Below are 23,181 nucleotides of genomic sequence, written 5' to 3'. Positions count from 1 at the left end.
CCCGCCCCTTCACTGGTCGCTACTAGGTTACTCCCTCACTGCTCTTGGAGCTTTATCATACCTTTCCGCTTCCTGACAACTCTGTGATTGAAGAAATATTTCCTAACATCCCTGTGACTCATCTAAGTCTTCATCTTCCAATTGTGACAACTTGGTGTGTCCCATCTCTGAAACATCCTGTCCCTGTCCACCATGTCGATTCCTCTCGGTATTTTATATGTTGTTATCATGTCCTCATGTCCTCCAGTGTCGTGAGGTCTATTTCCCATAACTTCTCCTTGTAGGACATGCACCTTAACTCCGGGACTAGTTTCGTTGCAAACCTCTGCACTTTCTCTAATTTCTTGACGTGCTTGGCTAGGGTGTGGGTTCCAAACCAGTACTACATACTCCACTATGGGTGTGATGTACACGGTATACAGAGTCCTGAACGACTCCTTACTGAGATGTCGGGATGCTATTCTTAGGTTTGCTAATCGCCCGTATGCCGCAGCAGTTATTTGGCTGATGTGCGCTTCAGTAGATGTGTTCGGTGTTATACTCATCCCAAGATCCTTTTTTTTTTTGAGTGAGGTTTGCAATCTTTGATCCCCTAGACTGTATTCTGTCTGCGGTCTTCTTTGCCTCTCCCCGATCTTCATGACTTTGCACTTGACGGGGTTGAACTCCAGGAGCCATTTGCTGGACTAGGCATGTAGCCTATCCAGATCCCTTTGTAGTCCTGCCTGGTCCTCCCCCGATTGAATTCTCCTCATTATCTTCGCGTCGTCTGCAAACAGAGACACTTCTGAGTCTATTCCTTCCGTCATGTCATTCACGTAAACCAGAAACAGCACCGATCCTAGGACTGACCCCTGTGGAACCCTGCTTGTCACAGCCGCCCACTCCGACACCTCGTCACGTACCATGACTCGCTGCTGCCTTCATGTCAGGTATTTTCTGATCCATTGCAGTACCTTCCGTATTGTACCTACATGGTCCTCCAGCTTTTGCACTAATCTCTCGTGTGGAACTGTGTCAAGTCTTCTTACAATCCAAGAAAATGTAATCTATCATCCCCCCTCTCTTATCTTACTGCTGTCACCTTTCACAGAACTCCAGTAGGTGTGTGCGTGTGCGTGTGCGTGTGTGTGTGTGTGTGTGTGTGTGTGTGTGTGTGTGTGTGTGTGTGTGTGTGTGTGTGTGTGTGTGTGTGTGTGTGTGTGCTCTGCTTATTATGGTTGCAGAGATCGAGTCTCAGTTCATGACCCCGCCTCTCTGCTGCCCGCTCTATCACACCTATTCTTAACGCCTGTCTAGGTCGGACCATTTCGCAGTATTTCCTAATATCCTTGTGATTCATCTGTGCTCTTAATTTCTAACTTCGACCTCATGTACCTGAGATTCACCTCTCAAACACTCTTCATGTCCACCCTGTCAATTCTTCTGATTGTTTTGTACATCGTAATGATGTCAACTCTGGTCCTTCTGTCCTCTAGTGCCATCAGGTTTATTTCTTCTAAACTCTCGCCATAGGTAATCCCTGTCAAGTCTGGGACTAGTTTCGTTGCAAACCTTTATACTTTTCCCAGCTTCTTTACATACCTAACCAGATACGGCTTCCATATTGGAGCTTCGCACCGCAAGATCGGTCGCATTTGCTGCGGTTAGTCGGTTGATGTGTGCTGCGGGTGATATGCTCGGAACTATGTTCACTCCGAAGTCTTTCTCTTTCAGGATAGTTTGCAGCCTTAGTCCCACGAGCCTGTACACTGTTTCCGCAAATCTTTGACCTCCGATTTTCATAACTTCGCATTTTCTGGGCTTAAATTCCAGTAGCTACTTGTTAGACCAATTCTGCATCTTGTCTAGATCCATTTGTAGTCTTTCCTGGTCTTCTCCCGTTTGTATTCTCCTCATTAGTTTCACATCTGTAAACAGGGACACCTACGACTCGATTTTATCTGTAATGTTTACATACGCAAGAGACATTACTGGAACACACTTGTCACACTCATTTCACCACACCACCTCCCTGCTTCTTTCCCGTTAAGTCTTTGATCTACTGTAGAGCTTCTCTTGTAGTTCCTTCCTGCTCCTCTAGCATTTGTGCCAGTCTCTAGTGAGTTATTGTATCGAACGCCTTCTTGCAATACAAGAATATACAGCCCACCCATCCCTGTGTCTCTTCCTGCCTAACTTTCGATAAATTGTTACAAAACTAGAACAGATTTGTGAGACCGGATTCACCGTCTTGAAACCCCTGCAGATTGTTAATGATTCCACTTCTTTTCAGTTAGTCCACTGATCTCTGGATAATCTTCTCCATAACCCTACACACTATGCATGCTAGTAATACTAGCCTGTATTTTAGTGTCACCTGTCTGTCTCCTTTATTTGAATATTTAGATTACACAGTTCCTCTGGTGCCTCTCAGAGAACCCATGGAGAGATTTTGTGGCGTCCCATTTCCTTCGAGATATTTAGTTCAATCATTATTTTCTTCACCTCCCCTCCCATTGTTTGGATAGTGTCCAGTCCTCGTCGATGCACTCTGACTGGCGCTCTGGCGACGTATCTGATTCTGATGTGTGTATGTGTACTTACCTACTCGTGGGTGCAAGGATCCATTCACAGCTTCTGGCTCCGCCACTTCACTGGTTGCCACTGGATCCACTCTCTCCCTGCTACATGAGCATTGTCGTATCTCTTCTTGAAGCTATGTAGGGATCCTGCCTCCACTTCCTGACAACTTTACGACTGTGACTTGTCTGAGTCTTAAACTTCCAGTTGTGGCCCTTTGATGCTTTGTCACATCTCTGAAACCTTCTGTCCCTATCCACCTTGTCAATTCCTCTCAGTATTTTGTATGATGTTATCTTGCCCCCCCCAATATCCCCTATCCTCCAGTATCGTCACGTCGATTTCCCTGAACCTCTCCTCGTAGGACACACCCCTTAGTTCAGGGACTAGTCATGTTGCAAACCTTTGCACTTTTTCTAATTACTTAACGTACTTGACCAGGTGTGGGTTCCATATTGGTGCTGCATACTCCAATATGAGCTTGACATACACGGTGTACACGGTGTAAACAATTCTTTGCTAGTATGTCGGAACGCTATTCTTAGGTTTGCCAGTCGCCCAAATGCTGCAGCAGTTATTTAGTAGATGTGCTCGGTATTATACTCGCCCCATGTTTCTTTTTCTTGAGTGAGGTTTGCAGGTCTGTGGCCTTCTTTGACCTTTCTCAATCTTCATTACTTTGCACTTGGTGGAGTTAAAGTCCAGGAGCCAGTCGCTGGACCAGGCTTTCAGCCTGTCCAGATCCAGTGTTCAGTGGTCAGTCGTCACGTGAGGTCACAGACCCTGAGCTGCTTTGGGGATTAGCGTGGACGGTTACAAAGCATGGCTTGCTTCTGCAGTGTTTTAAAAACTGAGGTTGGAGAGTTGAAGGAGGAGGTCTTGCTTCTCCAGGAGGAGATTAGGAGGCTGAAGGTCCACCTCAATGGGCCTGGGAGAGAGTGTGAGGTGGTTGGAGATGTGGGGAATGAGGCTTCTAGCAGTGAGTTGCAGTCTGTCTCTCACTGTGAGGAGGCTGTAGGTGGGGAGGTAGCAACGGCTACCAGCAGTGAGGTGCAGCCCAGCACCTGCTACAAGTGGCGAGTTGTTCACAGTAATGGGAGGCGCATCAGAGTAAGGAAAGTTAAGAGTGAAGATCTGAAGGTAGGAAATCGCTTCTCTGTTCTCCAGGATGAATGTACTTCAGTGGCCAGTGAAGGTAAGGGTACTACTGCCCCTGCTAATGAAGGTAAGCGCATTCTTGTGGTTGGTGACTCTCAGGTAAGAAATGTTGACCGTGCTTTTTGTAATAGGAATAAGAAGATGAGAGATAGAGTGTGCTTCCCTGGAGCTGGTGTTGGGGACATTGTCAACAGGCTGGATAATATCATGTCAGGTAATGGAAACAAGCCCATTATCTGTCTCAGTGCTGGTGGAAATGATATTGGGAAGGGTAGGAGAGAAGAGCTGCTAGATAAGTACAGGTCAGCTATAGATTTCATTAAGTTTAAGGGAGGGATCCCAATCATATGTAGCATCTTGCCTAGAAGGGGAGTAGGAAATGAATGGTTGTCTAGGGCAATTGGTGTAAATTGCTGGCTAGACAGATACTGCAAGGAACTTGCAATCCCATTCATTGACAACTGGAACAACTTTTATGGCAAACATGATATGTATGCAAGGGATGGGGTACATCTCTCTGGGGCAGGGGTGGTAGCACTTGCTGACTCGATTGAGAAGGCCATTGGTGAAATGCCTATGATTTTAAACTGATGGAAGATAGAGGTATGGGTGTGTGTGGGAAACAAGCAGGTTGCAACACTAGGGTTGGAAACAGTAAATGTATAAAAGGCATTCAGCATGAAGTTATAAATAAAGACAATAGAACAGGTCAGCAAACAAAGGGGGACAGCAGAGGGCAGCAAGGGACTAGCTCCCTTAAGGTTTACTATACTAATAGCAGGAGTGTTAGAAATAAGATAGATGAGCTAAGATTAATTGCAAGTGCAGGAAACATAGATATTATTGCTATAACAGAGACCTGGCTCAATCTGAAAGATAGAGAGATGCCCTCTGAATGTCACATACAAGGCTATAAATTATTCCACACTGACAGGGTCAACAGGAAAGGTGGTGGAGTAGCGATGTATGTCAGAGACAATTTAAATTGTTGTGTTAGACAAGATATTAAATTAGAAGCGTCAGCCACTGAATCTGTTTGGTTACAGCTTCTCGTGGGCCGAGAAAAACTAATTTTGGGTGTGATTTACAGGGCCCCAAATCTTGATAGGGAGTGCAGTAAACTTCTATGGGACGAAATTCGTAAGGCATCTACATACGAAAATGTTGTGCTAATGGGAGATTTCAACTATAGACAGATTGACTGGAGCAATTTGACAGGAAATTTAGAGTCGGGTGACTTTCTTGATACGATCCAGGATTGTTTTTTAAAACAGTTTGTGACAGAGCCAACTAGGGGAAATAACCTCCTTGACTTGGTTCTTGCCAGTAGGGAAACACTAATTAATAATCTTGAGGTTAATGATGAGCTTGGGGAGAGTGATCACAAATCACTCAGTTTTAACATATCATGGAATTCCCCTAATAATGGCAATCAAGTCTCCGTCCCTGACTTTCGCTTGGCTGATTTCATAGGACTGAAAAATTACTTAGGTGGGCTGAACTGGAATGACCTGACTAGGGGTCAGGTAGGTGGTGATGGTTGCCGATATGATGCTTTCCAGGGCATAGTTCTAGCTGCTCAGTCAAATTATGTTCCAAATAGGGAAATCAGATCAAACAAAAATGATCCTAAATGGATGAACAATAGATTAAAATATCTGATTGGTCAAAAGAGAGGCATATATAGGCAAATCAAAAGAGGAGAGGGGCAATTAAGAAATCGATATATTCAGTTAAAGAGAGAAATAAAAAAGGGAATTAGAAAAGCAAATAGAGATTATGAGGTTAAAGTTGCAAGAGAATCGAAGACTAACCCAAAAGGATTCTTTCAGGTATACAGAAGTAAGATCAGGGACAAGATAGGCCCACTCAAAAGTTCCTCGGGTCAGCTCACTGACAGTGATAAGGAAATGTGTAGAATTTTTAACACATACTTCCTCTCAGTTTTTACACAGGAGGATACCAGCGATATTCCAGTAATGATAAATTATGTAGAACAGGACGATAATAAACTGTGCACTATTAGGGTCACAAGTGACATGGTCCTTAGGCAAATAGATAAATTAAAACCTAACAAATCCCCAGGCCCTGATGAACTGTATGCAAGGGTTCTAAAGGAATGTAAAGAGGAGCTTAGCACACCTTTGGCTAATCTTTTCAACATATCACTACAAACTGGCATGGTGCCAGATAAGTGGAAAATGGCAAATGTGATACCTATTTTCAAAACAGGAGACAGGTCCTTAGCTTCGAACTATAGACCAATAAGCCTAACCTCCATAGTGGGAAAATTTATGGAATCAATAATTGCCGAGGCAGTTCGTAGCCACCTTGAAAAGCATAAATTAATCAACGAATCTCAGCATGGTTTTACAAAGGGGCGTTCCTGCCTTACGAATTTATTAACTTTTTTCACTAAGGTATTTGAGGAGGTAGATCATGGTAATGAATATGATATTGTGTATATGGACTTCAGTAAGGCTTTTGACAGGGTCCCACATCAGAGACTATTGAGGAAAATTAAAGCACATGGAATAGGAGGAGAAATTTTTTCCTGGATAGAGGCATGGTTGACAAATAGGCAGCAGAGAGTTTGCATAAATGGGGAGAAATCAGAGTGGGGAAGCGTCACGAGCGGTGTTCCACAGGGGTCAGTGTTGGGCCCCCTACTGTTCACAATCTACATAAACGACATAGATGAGGGCATAAAGAGCGACATCGGCAAGTTTGCCGATGACACCAAAATAGGCCGTCGAATTCATTCTGACGAGGACATTCGAGCACTCCAGGAAGATTTGAATAGACTGATGCAGTGGTCGGAGAAGTGGCAGATGCAGTTTAATATAGACAAATGCAAAGTTCTAAATGTTGGACAGGACAATAACCATGCCACATATAAACTAAATAATGTAGATCTTAATATTACGGATTGCGAAAAAGATTTAGGAGTTCTGGTTAGCAGTAATCTGAAACCAAGACAACAGTGCATAAGTGTTCGCAATAAAGCTAATAGAATCCTTGGCTTCATATCAAGAAGCATAAATAATAGGAGTCCTCAGGTTGTTCTTCAACTCTATACATCCTTGGTTAGGCCTCATTTAGATTATGCTGCACAGTTTTGGTCACCGTATTACAGAATGGATATAAATTCTCTGGAAAATGTACAAAGGAGGATGACAAAGATGATCCCATGTATCAGAAACCTTCCCTATGAGGATAGACTAAGGGCCCTGAAACTGCACTCTCTAGAAAGACGTAGAATTAGGGGGGATATGATTGAGGTGTATAAGTGGAAGACAGGAATAAATAAAGGGGATGTAAATAGTGTGCTGAAAATATCTAGCCTAGACAGGACTCGCAGCAATGGTTTTAAGTTGGAAAAATTCAGATTCATTAGGGATATAGGAAAGTACTGGTTTGGTAATAGAGTTGTGGATGAGTGGAACAAACTCCCAAGTACCGTTATAGAGGCCAGTACGTTGTGTAGCTTTAAAAATAGGTTGGATAAATACATGAGTAGATGTGGGTGGGTGTGAGTTAGACCTGATAGCTTGTGCTAACAGGTCGGTTGCCGTGTTCCTCCCTTAAGTCAATGTGACCTGACCTGACTAGGTTGGGTGCATTGGCTTAAGCCGGTAGGAGACTTGGACCTGCCTCGCATGGGCCAGTAGGCCTTCTGCAGTGTTCCTTCGTTCTTATGTTCTTATGTTCTTTTATAATTTGTAGATCTGTGTGGGTGTGTTTCCGTGCACATGTATGTATAATTAGACCTATTTATCATTGCATATAGCTACAGGAGGAGAGGTCTTTGCGGTCTTTAGTGTTTATTCTATCATATATAATTTTTTAAAGTTTCTGGTTGTTGTATGACTTACTACTTCCTCTAATTTTACTTGTCTAAACGCAATCCGTTGTTTATATAGGTGAGTCACAGCCCCTGGTCACATCTCTTAACTCCTATCGACCTGTTTTACTTACTCCTTGCCTCCAGGGACCGATCGTACCTACTCTTGAAACTGCACCTCCACAAGTTAATCTAGTGCCTTTCCCAAACCATCTTCAAATCAGAAAAGTACTTACTAGCGTCCCCATGGTTCAAGTGCGCCAGCAGTGTTGCCCGGGTCTCTTGACTTGTATCTCAAACAATTTGTCCCTATCCACTCGAATCACTTTTGCCTTTCAAGGTGTCTCGATCTCTGGAATTAGACTTATCACCTTTTTCCTCGGAAAAAAGAATCTGATTACATTTCATTTCCAAGGCGCTGTATGACTTCTAAAGGTTTAACACTTCCCCTTGATTTTAATAATAATAAAATAACCGCCATTAGTATGTTATTATGTTATTTCATGTTCTTTACACAAGGATGGTTAGTTGGAGTTGCTTGACCTTTTCCTTATAAGATGCTCCTTCATCTCTGGTACTAATCTCGAGGCGAAACTTTGGGTCTTAGGATTCTTCGTGTTTTATAAAATATTTTTATCTTAGTTTTGCATGGACATTCTTGTTAAAGTTCCTAAAAAAAAAAAAACTCTTATGGTGGTTAATCTTGCTTGTGTCTTCCAGTGATATGCTCATTGTAATGCGTACTCCCAGTTGTTTCCCAGTACGATATATTTATTTTTTTTTAGTTAAGACTGAACTCTTGTTCAGGTCTTCATTGTTTTATGGCAAGTTGTTCAAAAACTCGTGTTTTTTGTCTCGATAGCTGCTTGCAAAATGCCGTTTCAACCATTCCGGTAACCAGTTGAGTACTTCCACTGTAACAAGTTAAGTACTTCCTCTGTTACTCCTGCCTGTCTTTCCATATTTTTTTAGATCACTTTCATGTATCGCACGAAGTCAAATACTGTTTCCGGTTTTAAGAGCATGCAGTCTACTGTCCTTGTCTATATTGTGCTCGCAAAGTGGAGGCGCAGGCAAGAGTAACAGGAAACGTATTCATGTTGATACAGGAAAGAGAGAGAGAGAGGAAATTATGAACGAGAGAGGGGGAAAAGGTGGAGATTGAATGTAAAAGAAGACGAGAGAGGAAAATGAGGAAAGAGGGGAACCGGTTGGACAAGCACTTTGTAAATATTGGATTCAGTCAGATGCAGTGTTGGGCTTGTGTTGACTGCTGGAACTCTGATGTTAGTTCATGAATACTCATGACGCTTGAGTAATCATGGACCACCCTAGACGCAGTAGTAGTGATTGTAATCGTAGTAGTAGTAGTAATAGTAATGATAGTATAGAAGCAGTAGTTTGAGTTAAAACAGCAGATCATATTCTGTTTAGACTTTTTGTATTAAATATCTATGTACATATTTTAAAACGAATTTGCATTAGTTTACCAATATTTTTTCAAGCCGAGAATGCATCCAGAGAAGGATGGATGATAAGAACTTTCTGCTGTATTTTTACTAATCTAAAGAAAAATAGGGATAACTGGACGGTAGTTAGTCTTCAGTAAGTAGCCACGATAGAGACCTTAAAGTGTCCTGCAGTCTTTCTTTCCCATGTCTTTTCATATACTGGACTCTGAGTGGCATAAAAAATGTGGAATATTCCCAACTTAGGAACGCCTCAAACTACACACAACTGCAATCACGAACACCACAAGCTACACAACTATACTTACGAACACCAAAAGCTACACACAACTGCAATAGCGAACGCCACAAGCTACACACAACTATACTTACGAACACCACAAGCTGCACACAACTGTACTTACGAACGCCACAAGCTACACACAACTGTACTTACGAACACCACAAGCTACACACAACTATACTTACGAACACCACAAGCTGCACACAACTGTACTTACGAACACCACAAGCTACACACAACTGTACTTACGAACACCACAAGCTACACACAACTGTACTTACGAACACCACAAGCTACACACAACTGTACTTACGAACACCACAAGCTACACACAACTGTACTTACGAACACCACAAGCTACACACAACTGTACTTACGAACACCACAAGCTACACACAACTGTACTTACGAACACCACAAGCTACACACAACTGTACTTACGAACACCACAAGCTACACACAACTGTACTTACGAACACCACAAGCTACACACAACTGTACTTACGAACACCACAAGCTGCACACAACTGTACTTACGAACACCACAAGCTACACACAACTGTACTTACGAACACCACAAGCTACACACAACTGTACTTACGAACACCACAAGCTACACACAACTGTACTTACGAACACCACAAGCTACACACAACTGTACTTACGAACACCACAATCTACACACAACTGTACTTACGAACACCACAAGCTACACACAACTGTACTTACGAACACCACAAGCTACACACAACTGTACTTACGAACACCACAAGCTACACACAACTGTACTTACGAACACCACAAGCTACACACAACTGTACTTACGAACACCACAAGCTACACACAACTGTACTTACGAACACCACAAGCTACACACAACTGTACTTACGAACACCACAAGCTACACACAACTGTACTTACGAACACCACAAGCTACACACAACTGTACTTACGAACACCACAAGCTGCACACAACTGTACTTACGAACACCACAAGCTGCACACAACTGTACTTACGAACACCACAAGCTGCACACAACTGTACTTACGAACGCCACAAGCTACACACAACTGTACTTACGAACACCACAAGCTACACACAACTATACTTACGAACACCACAAGCTGCACACAACTGTACTTACGAACGCCACAAGCTGCACACAACTGTACTTACGAACACCACAAGCTGCACACAACTGTACTTACGAACACCACAAGCTGCACACAACTGTACTTACGAACACCACAAGCTGCACACAACTGTACTTACGAACACCACAAGCTGCACACAACTGTACTTACGAACACCACAAGCTGCACACAACTGTACTTACGAACACCACAAGCTGCACACAACTGTACTTACGAACACCACAAGCTGCACACAACTGTACTTACGAACACCACAAGCTGCACACAACTGTACTTACGAACACCACAAGCTGCACACAACTGTACTTACGAACACCACAAGCTGCACACAACTGTACTTACGAACACCACAAGCTACACACAACTGTACTTACGAACACCACAAGCTACACACAACTGTACTTACGAACACCACAAGCTACACACAACTGTACTTACGAACACCACAAGCTGCACACAACTGTACTTACGAACACCACAAGCTGCACGCAACTGTACTTACGAACACCACAAGCTACACACAACTGTACTTACGAACACCACAAGCTACACACAACTGTACTTACGAACACCACAAGCTACACACAACTGTACTTACGAACACCACAAGCTGCACACAACTGTACTTACGAACACCACAAGCTACACACAACTGTACTTACGAACACCACAAGCTACACACAACTGTACTTACGAACACCACAAGCTACACACAACTGTACTTACGAACACCACAAGCTACACACAACTGTACTTACGAACTCCACAAGCTACACACAACTGTACTTACGAACACCACAAGCTACACACAACTGTACTTACGAACACCACAAGCTACACACAACTGTACTTACGAACACCACAAGCTACACACAACTGTACTTACGAACACCACAAGCTGCACACAACTGTACTTACGAACACCACAAGCTGCACACAACTGTACTTACGAACACCACAAGCTACACACAACTGTACTTACGAACACCACAAGCTGCACACAACTGTACTTACGAACACCACAAGCTACACACAACTGTACTTACGAACACCACAAGCTGCACACAACTGTACTTACGAACACCACAAGCTACACACAACTGTACTTACGAACACCACAAGCTGCACACAACTGTACCTACGAACACCACAAGCTACACACAACTGTACTTACGAACACCACAAGCTGCACACAACTGTACTTACGAACACCACAAGCTACACACAACTGTACTTACGAACACCACAAGCTGCACACAACTGTACTTACGAACACCACAAGCTGCACACAACTGTACTTACGAACACCACAAGCTACACACAACTGTACTTACGAACACCACAAGCTACACACAACTGTACTTACGAACACCACAAGCTGCACACAACTGTACTTACGAACACCACAAGCTACACACAACTGTTCTTACGAACACCAGAAGCTACACACAACTGTACTTACGAACACCACAAGCTGCACACAACTGTACTTACGAACACCACAAGCTACACACAACTGTACTTACGAACACCACAAGCTACACACAACTGTACTTACGAACACCACAAGCTGCACACAACTGTACTTACGAACACCACAAGCTACACACAACTGCATTTATGAATTTACTTTAAAACACTGTCAGCAGCGTCTAGGACTTCTTAAATTTTTAGTGGTTCCGAGAAGTATATAAAACTCCTTAGATCTAAATTGGTCCAAGAACCTTCTAGGACCTCTAGGGTGTCCATTATTGCAAGAAACATTTAGGACCTATTACTCTTAGAGCTGCACTGGTCGCCGGAGGAAAGTGGCGTCACTGGGGACTTGAAGATTGAAACTAATAGATTAGTATTAAGATTTTTTAATTTCTAATTACTGCATTGAGAAGTACTGTATACAGTAACTCTGGCTAATAAAGTACTGTATATAATAACACTAACAAAGTGCTGCCTTCAGTAACATATACAATAACACTAACAAATTACTGTATACAGTAACATATACAATAACACTAACTAACAAAGTGCTGTATACAGTAACATATACAATAACACTAACTAACAAAGTGCTGTATACAGTAACATATACAATAACACTAACTAACAAAGTGCTGTATACAGTAACATATACAATAAAACTAGCTAACAAAATACTGTATACAGTAACACTAGCTAACAAAATATTGTATACAATAACACTAGCCAACAGAATTTAACTTTTCATCCAGTTCAGAATTCAGAATGAATGTTGTAAGGTAACTGCGATGCGTTGATTACGAGCCTAACATTGTTTACTCTCTTACGCAAAGATTTTTTATATTTTTTGATCAACCTTGAAAAGACAAAATGTTGAAGAATCACCTGATATATGATGCCTAACATTCAAAGGTGTTATGTATAAATATTAAATGTGGTGTAAGCAATGATAACTGATAGTTATTAACGTAAATTCAGTACATATATGCATAGCAAAAGTAACTGATCGCTATGTTTCCCCTGATATTTCTTCTCCGTGATGGCTGTCTTGGTGAAATCGTTCACGCTGGGGTTTAATTTCACGGAAACTCTACCTGCTGGAGTAAACCCAACTTCAGATTTGAAATCAACGTTTCAAAGTTAGCTAAAAAATGTGGGTTTTAAATGTGACCTGAAGCCTTTTGTGGCTAGTGTAGTCTGAAAGCCCATAGGATGCACAGCATTACGGGCTAAATTGGGATCTATGAAATACTGAGTGAATGTAAGAAGTGTTGGCGGAGGTAATGAATAAGTGCTAGTGAAGGTAATTACTAAGTGTTAGTGGTAGGTCATGATCTGGTTTACTGGAGGCAATGACCAGGTGTCATTACTATTGGAAGTAATAACCAGATAATAGTGGAAATAATAACCAGGTGTTAGCGTTAGTGGAAATAATAACCAGGTGTTAGCGTTAGTGGAAATTATAACCAGGTGTTAGTGGAAATAACAATCTGATGTTAGTGGAAATAACAACCAGATGTTAGTGGAAATAATAACCAGGTGTCACTAGAAATAATAACCAGGTGTCAGTGGAAATAATAACCAGGTGTCAGTGGAAATAACCAGGTGTTAATGGAAATAACAACCCGGTGTCAGTGGAAATAACAACCAGGTGTTAGTGGAAATAACGACCCGGAGTCAGTGGAAATAACTACCAGGTGTTAGTGGAAATAATAACCAGGTGTTAGTGGGGGTAATACTTCAGTAATCTGAACATTCACTCGGTCACATTATCCTGGAAATTGGTACAATATTATCCTGGAAACTGGTACAATATTATCCTGGAAACTGGTACAATATTATCCTGGAAACTGGTACAATATTATCCTGGAAACTGGTACAATATTATCCTGGAAACTGGTACAATATTATCCTGGAAACTGGTACAATATTATCCTGGAAACTGGTACAATATTATCCTGGAAACTGGTACAATATTATCCTGGAAACTGGTACAATATTATCCTGGAAACTGGTACAATATTATCCTGGAAACTGGTACAATATTATCCTGGAAACTGGTACAATATTATCCTGGAAACTGGTACAATATTATCCTGGAAACTGGTACAATATTATCCTGGAAACTGGTACAATATTATCCTGGAAACTGGTACAATATTATCCTGGAAACTGGTACAATATTATCCTGGAAACTGGTACAATATTATCCTGGTAACTGGTACAATATTATCCTGGAAACTGGTACAATATTATCCTGGAAACTGGTACAATATTATCCTGGTAACTGGTACAATATTATCCTGGTAACTGGTACAATATTATCCTGGAAACTGGTACAATATTATCCTGGAAACTGGTACAATATTATCCTGGTAACTGGTACAATATTCTGGAAACTGGTACAATGTTATCCTGGAAACTGGTACAATATTATCCTGGTAACTGGTACAATATTATCCTGGAAACTGGTACAATATTATCCTGGTAACTGGTACAATATTATCCTGGAAACTGGTACAATATTATCCTGGAAACTGGTACAATATTATCCTGGAAACTGGTACAATATTATCCTGGAAACTGGTACAATATTATCCTGGAAACTGGTACAATATTATCCTGGTGGTACAATATTATCCTGGAAACTGGTACAATATTATCCTGGAAACTGGTACAATATTATCCTGGAAACTGGTACAATATTATCCTGGAAACTGGTACAATATTATCCTGGAAACTGGTACAATATTATCCTGGAAACTGGTACAATATTATCCTGGAAACTGGTACAATATTATCCTGGAAACTGGTACAATATTATCCTGGAAACTGGTACAATATTATCCTGGAAACTGGTACAATATTATCCTGGAAACTGGTACAATATTATCCTGGAAACTGGTACAATATTATCCTGGAAACTGGTACAATATTATCCTGGAAACTGGTACAATATTATCCTGGAAACTGGTACAATATTATCCTGGAAACTGGTACAATATTATCCTCTTCGCTGAAACATGAAAGTAGAGAAATATCTTATCTGGGAAAGATAGTCGAGTACCATCATCCTCGCTCAAACAAATCGAATAATATCTTCACTATAAGAGAAGGTCGAATAATATCATCCTCATTGTAAAGAATGTCGAATATCATCCTCATTGTAAAGAAGGTCGAATAATATCATTCTCGCTGAAACAGAAGGTTGAATAATATCCTCACTGCAACAGTAGGTCGACTAATATCCTCACTGCAACAGTGGGTCGAATAATATCCTCACTGTAACAGGTCGAATAGTATCATCCTCACTGTAACACGTCGACTAACAACATTCTCACTGCAACAGAAGGTCGAATAACATCATCCTCACTGCAATAAAAGGTCGAATAACATCATCCTCACTGCAGCAGAAGGTCGAATAACATCATTGTAACAGAAGGTCGAATATCATCGTCAGCCGAATATAACGAAAATCACTTAAGTTCAAATCTCAGGTTCTCTCCCTAACGCTTCTGTTGATTTCATCTCCACCAGAGATATTTAATGTTAAATATTCCGTTGTTAGATGTTACTTTTAACCTGGAGGAAATATGGGCCGGGAGGTAAGTTTGTCTCTGAAGAAGTGAGCAAACACTTGAAATTTAACGGGAAATCCGTGGAAATTGCTGTTATATGACGACGATTTGTCTGGCGAAAGTTTATGGAACCGACCGTGTAACTGTGAATAATGGAGAGGAGGAGGAGGCAGGGGAAAGAGAGAGAGAGAGAGAGAGAGAGAGAGGGACGGGGACGGGGACGGGGACGGGGACGAAGTTGGTATCCTTGGGGTGAAATTTAACTCTAAGCTGATAATGAAGAACCATGCTTACAGCGCTTCGATGTGTCTCGTATCTGCTCGGGAGTAGAGGTTGCAAGATTCTGTACGAGGCACAAGTACGCTCACACGTGGAGTATGTTCCACTTTCTTGGATTGCCTTCCCTCCGTGTCTCATCTGCGACTTCTTGACAGAATAGAGAACAGAGCAAGACGTCTCATCTCTCGCCTGGACCCATCCTGGATAGATCTGTCTTTTCAGCAGAGCCTTCAACACCGGAGGGATGTGGGTGGCCTTACTGTTATGTACAAGGCCAATATTGCCATAGTGCAACACTTCGCTCAACTCCGAGGACAGCGAGAAGTGAGCTTCTACACAACAAGACGGGCAGCAAGCAGCAACTTCACCTTAACTGTACTCTTCTCCAGAACATCACTTCGTCTGAGATAATTTTATCCCTAGGACGACTCGTATCTGGAACATGTTCGTGTAGCATAATGATATCAACGAAATAAAGTCAATTGATCAAATGAAATTGCTGGTTCACAGACGGCTCCAACTTTATCCTGTTCCCTACTTGTATGTCTCATAACAAAGAGGCTTTAAAATGAGGTGATGTAGGTAACAGCTCTAAGCTTGTCAATAAAGTTAGAAACTTTAACCTAACCTTGTAAAATCCTGTGTAAAACAAAAAACAGAAGAGAAAATGAGAGAGGTAATGAGAGAATGAGACTGAATGAGAGAATGAGACTGAATGAGAGAATGAGATAGAGAGAGAATGAGCAACAGAATTAGAAACACACAGAATGAGAGAAAATGAGACACACAATGAGAGAATGAGAGACAGAATGAGACGCAGAATGAGAGAGAAAGAGAGATGGAAGGGGAGCTAAACGGAAAAGAACGAAAAACATGGAGAGAGTGTGGAAGAAAAAACAACAGATAGAGACGCGGAGGAAGGGTGAGATGATAATTGAAACAATAATATAATAATAGTAACAGCGTACATTATTTATACATTTTTAACTTAATTCTAGTATTATCTCATTATTCACACATTATTACTCTATAATTATCCTATTAATATTTATAGAGCATATTATAATTTCTAAATATATATATTTTCCACCATGTTGTCTATTTCACCAATATCTGTTTCATTAACGAACTTTATCTCCCTAGATTTTATCTCTTAAATAACCCGCAAACAGGAGAAAGAAAAGCTTATAACAACGTTTCGAACCATCCACAAATCACACTGTATATGGTCCAAGTCGGACCGATACGTCATCATAAGCTTTTGTATCTCGTACGAGCGGGTTATTTGTGTATTGTTCCAGTCAGGGTATTGTGCCTCTCTGTTCTTTAGTCTGTCTTTTGTTACCTGTAGTTCCCTATATTGTAGACCTGTGACCCCAGTGGTGCGTTGGGGGAACGGAGGGTGGGGGGCCTGTTTAGAATTTTGTCTCGATGTGTCAGCTTCCTTCAAGTGTTGTAGATTTTTCCAAAAGAATTTACACGTGTCCATCAAATTGTTCTCTAGGCTTCTTTTTTTTTTTTTTTTTTAAAAAGCATCTTTGGATTTTTTTTTCGCTGGATTTTACTAAATTTTTCCTTGAATTCAGAAATAACCCGCACATAGGAGAAAGAATTTTTGATGACGTTTCGGTCCGACTTGGACAACTAGCTAATCATACACTAACATGTCGGACCGAAAGGTCATTAGTACCTTTCCACATGCGAATTATTTGTGAATTGTTCAAGTCACGGTATTGTGTGACTTTATTCTTCTTAAAATGCAGTTTAGAGAACAAGTTTGGTTTAAATTGATGACATTTTTTGTTGTACAAAATATAGCATTAATTCTGTTAGTTATAAGACCTTTGCCTAAATCAGGAGTCTCCAAACTGCGGCCCGCGGGCCACATGCGGCCCGCCACAAGAACTTATGCGGCCCGTAGCAACTTGAAATATTTATAAATAGCAAAACTAATAAACCCTCATTTTCAGTCACTTAAACTAAGGATTTTGTTGCTCATAACAAATTATGCCAAAATTTGTACAAATTATAGTTTTGATCTTGTGGAATACAATGTACGTCGGCACTATGAAACCGAACGTAAACAAAGTTATTTCCAATTCACAGAAAGACAGCGTCAAAAAGAAATTAATGCAATGCAGGTTGCTTCCCCCACAAGGTGTATGATGGAAGCAGCGGGAGAGTTATGCCCAGAAAAAGCAAATCTGTTCAAAATGTTCAGTCTTGTTCCAAATACTTTTGTTCGAAGAATTGAGGTTTTATTCTCTCGATGAATGATGCGACACACAGAAAATATGTGGATATATATATATATATATATATATATATATATATATATATATATATATATATATATATATATATATATATATATATATATATATAGAACAACCACTGTGAATAAATAGTGAAATTCCAAGCGCCCTCGTGAGTACTCACATTATCAAGGCACTATAAAAATAAAAGGTTAACAGGAAGACATATAAGAACGAGACTACACCTCGATGTCACCCCACAACAACACCTGACTTTTTAAGATGTAAATAGGTAGAAAGTGATCCGTGAAACACAACATATATTCTTCCCAAAACTTTATTTAATGCACCTTAAATTCTTCCCAAATTTTATTAATTATAAATGAATCCAATTTATATAAACCAAAGGAAATATTCAAATTTCAAAACTTTCTTAGGCTTTTGAAAATCAATTGGATGGTTAAAAATCCATCAGTATTTTGGGGGGAATTTTTTATCTAAACTTTATTAAACTGCCAGGATTTTTAAATACAACTTGGGTATTAAAAGTCTTAAGAAGAGAAGGCATATCAACCAAGTTTTCATGGTAAGGGAGAACCAACATAATTTTAGTTGAATAAGGATGGTTGTCCCTTTTTGATTTGTAAAAAGTATTTCTAGCAATTTTGAAGGATTTATCAATTAGGTATCTTTGGTATTTTAGATCATTAGCTATTTCATAAATTTTGGAGATTTCTTCATCTATGAACTTTGGACTACAAATACGTAAAGTTTAACTCTGTCTTGATGTGATGAATAATAGTGTACATAGGAACAATAATTTGTTTGTTTTCTATAAATTTTAAATTTAAAATCATTGGTACCCATAATTAAAACATCTAGGAAAGGCAATGAGTTATTTTCTTGGATGTTTGATGTTTGGTGGACCTGTGGGTTAGAGCGTCATTTGATTTTCGCTCACATCATGGATTCGAGTCCTTGTCTAGTCGCAGTGTTGTTATTGATCAATACCACTCGTTCGTGGTTACAATAATATAAAATACTGCTTGTTGGATTAGTACACCAAAACAGGGAGTAGAATGAAATTAGCTCATAGGCTCCAGTGAAGAGGATCAGCCTCTTCACTGGTTGCTACTAGGTCACTCCATCCCTGTTCTGTGAGCTTTATTATACCTCTTCTTAAAGCTATGTATGGATCCTGCCTCCACCACCTCACTTTCCAGACTATTCCACTTCCTGGCAGCTCTGTCTTAAGAAATGCTTCCTGACATCCCTATGACTCATCTGAGTCTTAAGTTACAATTGTGACCCCTCGATGGTGTGTCCCATCTTTGCAACATCCTATCCCTGTCCACCTTGTCGATTCCTCTCATTATTTTATGCTACCCCTGTACCTCGTGTCCTCCAGTGTCATCAGGTCGATTTCCTTTAACCTCTCCTGTGTGTGTGTGTGTGTGTGTGTGTGTGTGTGTGTGTGTGTGTGTGTGCGCGCGTGCGTGCGTGCAGTCATTTTAGTTTCCAAAGGAAGAGCATTGGCTACTTCCCCCCCCCCCCCAAAAAAAAAAAAAAATTCCCTCCAACTTTTCGCTTTTCTTATGCTCATAACTCGACTCTAATGGACTCCAGATTTTCAGTGGTTGATTCTTAGAACAACTTGCAAGTGCAGGTTCTCTCTTGCCAAAGTTGTTGAACCCATTCCCTGCATCCTGGAAAGGTTCCAGTGGCTTTTAAAACCCTCAGTGGCTTTACTTCAAACGTTCAGAGAAAATTGTTACCTAGTTGGATGACGACGGAGAATGAAATTCAAATGAAGGTGAAGATCAAACCATTTTTGTTAGTGTGAAATATTCCCGTTAAATCACCTTAAGCAAGTTTCTGTTTACTACTTCTGAACGGCTTCAATATTTAATGACTGATGCATTAAAGGGCCAGAATGGTATTTAAGTTTATTTGTGTGTGTGTGCTGGTTTTCAAACTTCCACCAATTGTGGGTTTTATTAAAACTGAGTTTGTCGCTAAAACGAGATGTGCACATTTCACTTTTCTAATTTTATTAAATAAATTATTGCTCGTGTAATCAATAGAGAATGCCTCTTCTGATCACCTTCAAACCCTATACGCTGCTTTATCATAACAAAGTGTTGGAAGTGTGTTAGTATTGATTTTGGGCTGTGTGGGTGTCAGTTTGCCAGTTTCTCAAAGCTACATTACCAAACTGGATTTTCTGAAATAAAATTCTTAAAGAATTGTCGACAATTTGAAATAGAATATTTTTTATTATTAGCACATCGGCCGTTTCCCACCAAGGCAGGGTGGCCCGCAAAAGAAAAACTTTCACCACCATTCACTCCATCACTATCTTGCCAGAGGTGTGCTTACACTACAGTTATAAAATTGCAACATTAACACCCCTCCTTCAGAGTGCAGGCACTGTACTTCCCATCTCCACGACTCTAGTCCGGCCTGCCGGTTTCCCCGAATCCCTTCATAAAAATTACCCTGCTCGCACTCCAACAGCACGTCAAGTCCTAAACACCATTTGTCTCCATTTGCTCCTATCTAACGCGCTCACGCATGCATGCTGGAAGTCCAAGCCCCTCGCACACAAGACCTCCTTTACCCACTCCCTCCAACCTTCCCTAGGACGACCTCTACCCCGCCTTCCCGCCACTACATTCTATTTCCTCTCTACATGTCCGAACCACCTCAACAACCCCCTCCCTCAGCTCTCTGGATGAGTTTTGGTAATCCTGCACCTCCTCTTAATTTCCAAAATACGAATTCTCTCCATTATATTCACATCACACATTGCCTTCAGTCATGTCATCTCCACCGCCTCCAGCCTTTTCCTTGTTGCAACAATCACCACCCATGCTTCACACCCATATAATTATGAATGTTGAAATAACTATGCTCTCATACATTCCCCTCTTTGCTTTCATGGATAAAGTTCTTTGTCTCCAAAGATTAATCAGTGCACCACCTACCTTTTTCCCCTCGTCAATTCTGTAATTGACCCCATCTTTCATAGACCCATCTGCTGACACGTCCACTGAATATATTCATCTCCTCCATACTCTCACTCTAAACTGATATCCAATCTTTCGTTACCTAATTTTTGTGATATCCTCAGCACCTTACTCTTTCTTATATTCACTTTTAATTTTCATCTTTTACATACCCAACCAAACTCATCCACCAGCCTCGGCAACTTTTCTTCAGTATCTCCCAAAAGCACAGTGTCATCAGCAAAGAGCAACTGTGACAACTCCCTCTTTGTGTTAGATTTTTATCTCTTAACCCCACACTTCTTGCCAACGCCCGAGCATCTCAAAATATATTGAACAACCATCGCGACATCACACATCCTTGTCTAAGGCCTACTGGGAAATACTCTCCCTCTCTCCTACATACTCTAACCTGAACCTCACTATTCTCGTAAAACTTTTCACCGCTTTCAGTAACCTACCTCCTATTCCATACATTTGCAACATCTGCCACATCGCCCCCTATCCACCCTGTCATACACCTTTTCCAAATCCATAAATGCCACAAAAACCTCTTTACCCTTATCTAAGTACTGCTCACCTGTAATTTTCACTGTAAACACTTAGTCTTCGTATCCCATTCTTGTTCATCTGCTATCCTACTCTCCGTCTTACTCTTAATTCTTTCATTAGTAACTCTACCATACACTTTACCAGGTATACTCAACAAACTTATTCCCCTATAATTTTTGCACTCTCTTTTATCCCCTTTGCCTTTATACAAAGGAACTATGCATGCTCTCTGCCAATCCCTAGGTACCTTACCCGCTTCCATACATTTATTACATAAATGAACCAACCCCTCCAGAACTATATACCCACCTGCTTTTAACTTTTCTATTTTTATCCCATCACTCCTACCTGCTTTACCCCCTTTCATTCTACCCACTGCCTCAGGAACTTCCCCCACACTCACAACTGGCTCTTCCTCACTTCTACAAGATGTTATTCCTCCTTGCACTATACACGAAATCACAGCTTTCCTATCTTCATCAACATTTAATAATTCCTCAAAATATTCTCTTCATCTTACTGATACCTATAACTCTCAATTTAATAACTCTCCTCTTCTACTTTTAACTGTCAGGTCCATTCGTCCCCTAGACTTCCTCAACTTATTAATCTCATTCCAAAACTTTTTCTTATTAACAAAATTTTTTGATAGCATCTCACCCACTCTCATTTACTCTAGTTTTACATTGCTTCACCATTCTCTTAACCTCTCTTTACCTCTCCATATACTCCTCCCTCCTTGTATTACTTCTACTTTGTTAAAACCTCTCATATGCAAACTTTTTCTCTCTTACAGCATCATTTCTCTCTTTACAGCATCATTCCACCAATCGCTCTTCTTCCCTCCCGCACCCACTTTCCTGTAACCACAAACTTCTGCTGAACACTCTAGCACTACATTCTTAAACCTACCCCATACATCTTCAGCCCCATTGCCAATACTCTCACTAGTCCATCTATCCTCCACTAGTTGTTTATATCTTACCCTAACTGCCTCTTCCTTTAACATAAACCTTCACCTTTCTCTTACTAGCTGCTTCCATTTTCCTTGTTTCCCATCTTTTTGCTCTCACTGTAGCTACAACTAAAATGTGATCTGATATATCTGTTCCCCCTCTATAAGCATGTACATCTTGTAGTCTTTTATCTACCAGTACGTAGTCCAACAAACCACTGTCATTATGCCCTACATCATATCTTGCATACTTATTTATCCTCTTTTTATTAAATATGTATTTCCTATAACCAAACTCCTTTCTATATAAAATTCAATCGAAGGGCCCCCCATTATCATTTACACTTGGCACCCCAAACTTACCTACCACACCCTCTCTAAACGCTTCTTCTGCTTTAGCATTTAGTTTTCCTACCACAATTGCTCTCTCAATTGGCTCAAAACTTCTTACACATTCGTGAAACATCTCCCAAAAGCTCTCTCTCTCTCTCTCTCTCTCTCTCTCTCTCTCTCTCTCTCTCTCTCTCTCTCTCTCTCTCTCTCTCTTGTCCAGGTGCATACACACTTATTATGACCCACTTTTCGCATCCGACCCTTACTTAAACCT

This window comes from Cherax quadricarinatus, chromosome 73 (genome assembly GCF_038502225.1).
Source record: "Cherax quadricarinatus isolate ZL_2023a chromosome 73, ASM3850222v1, whole genome shotgun sequence".
Lineage (NCBI taxonomy): Eukaryota > Metazoa > Arthropoda > Malacostraca > Decapoda > Parastacidae > Cherax > Cherax quadricarinatus.
This window is presented reverse-complemented; position numbering follows the sequence as displayed.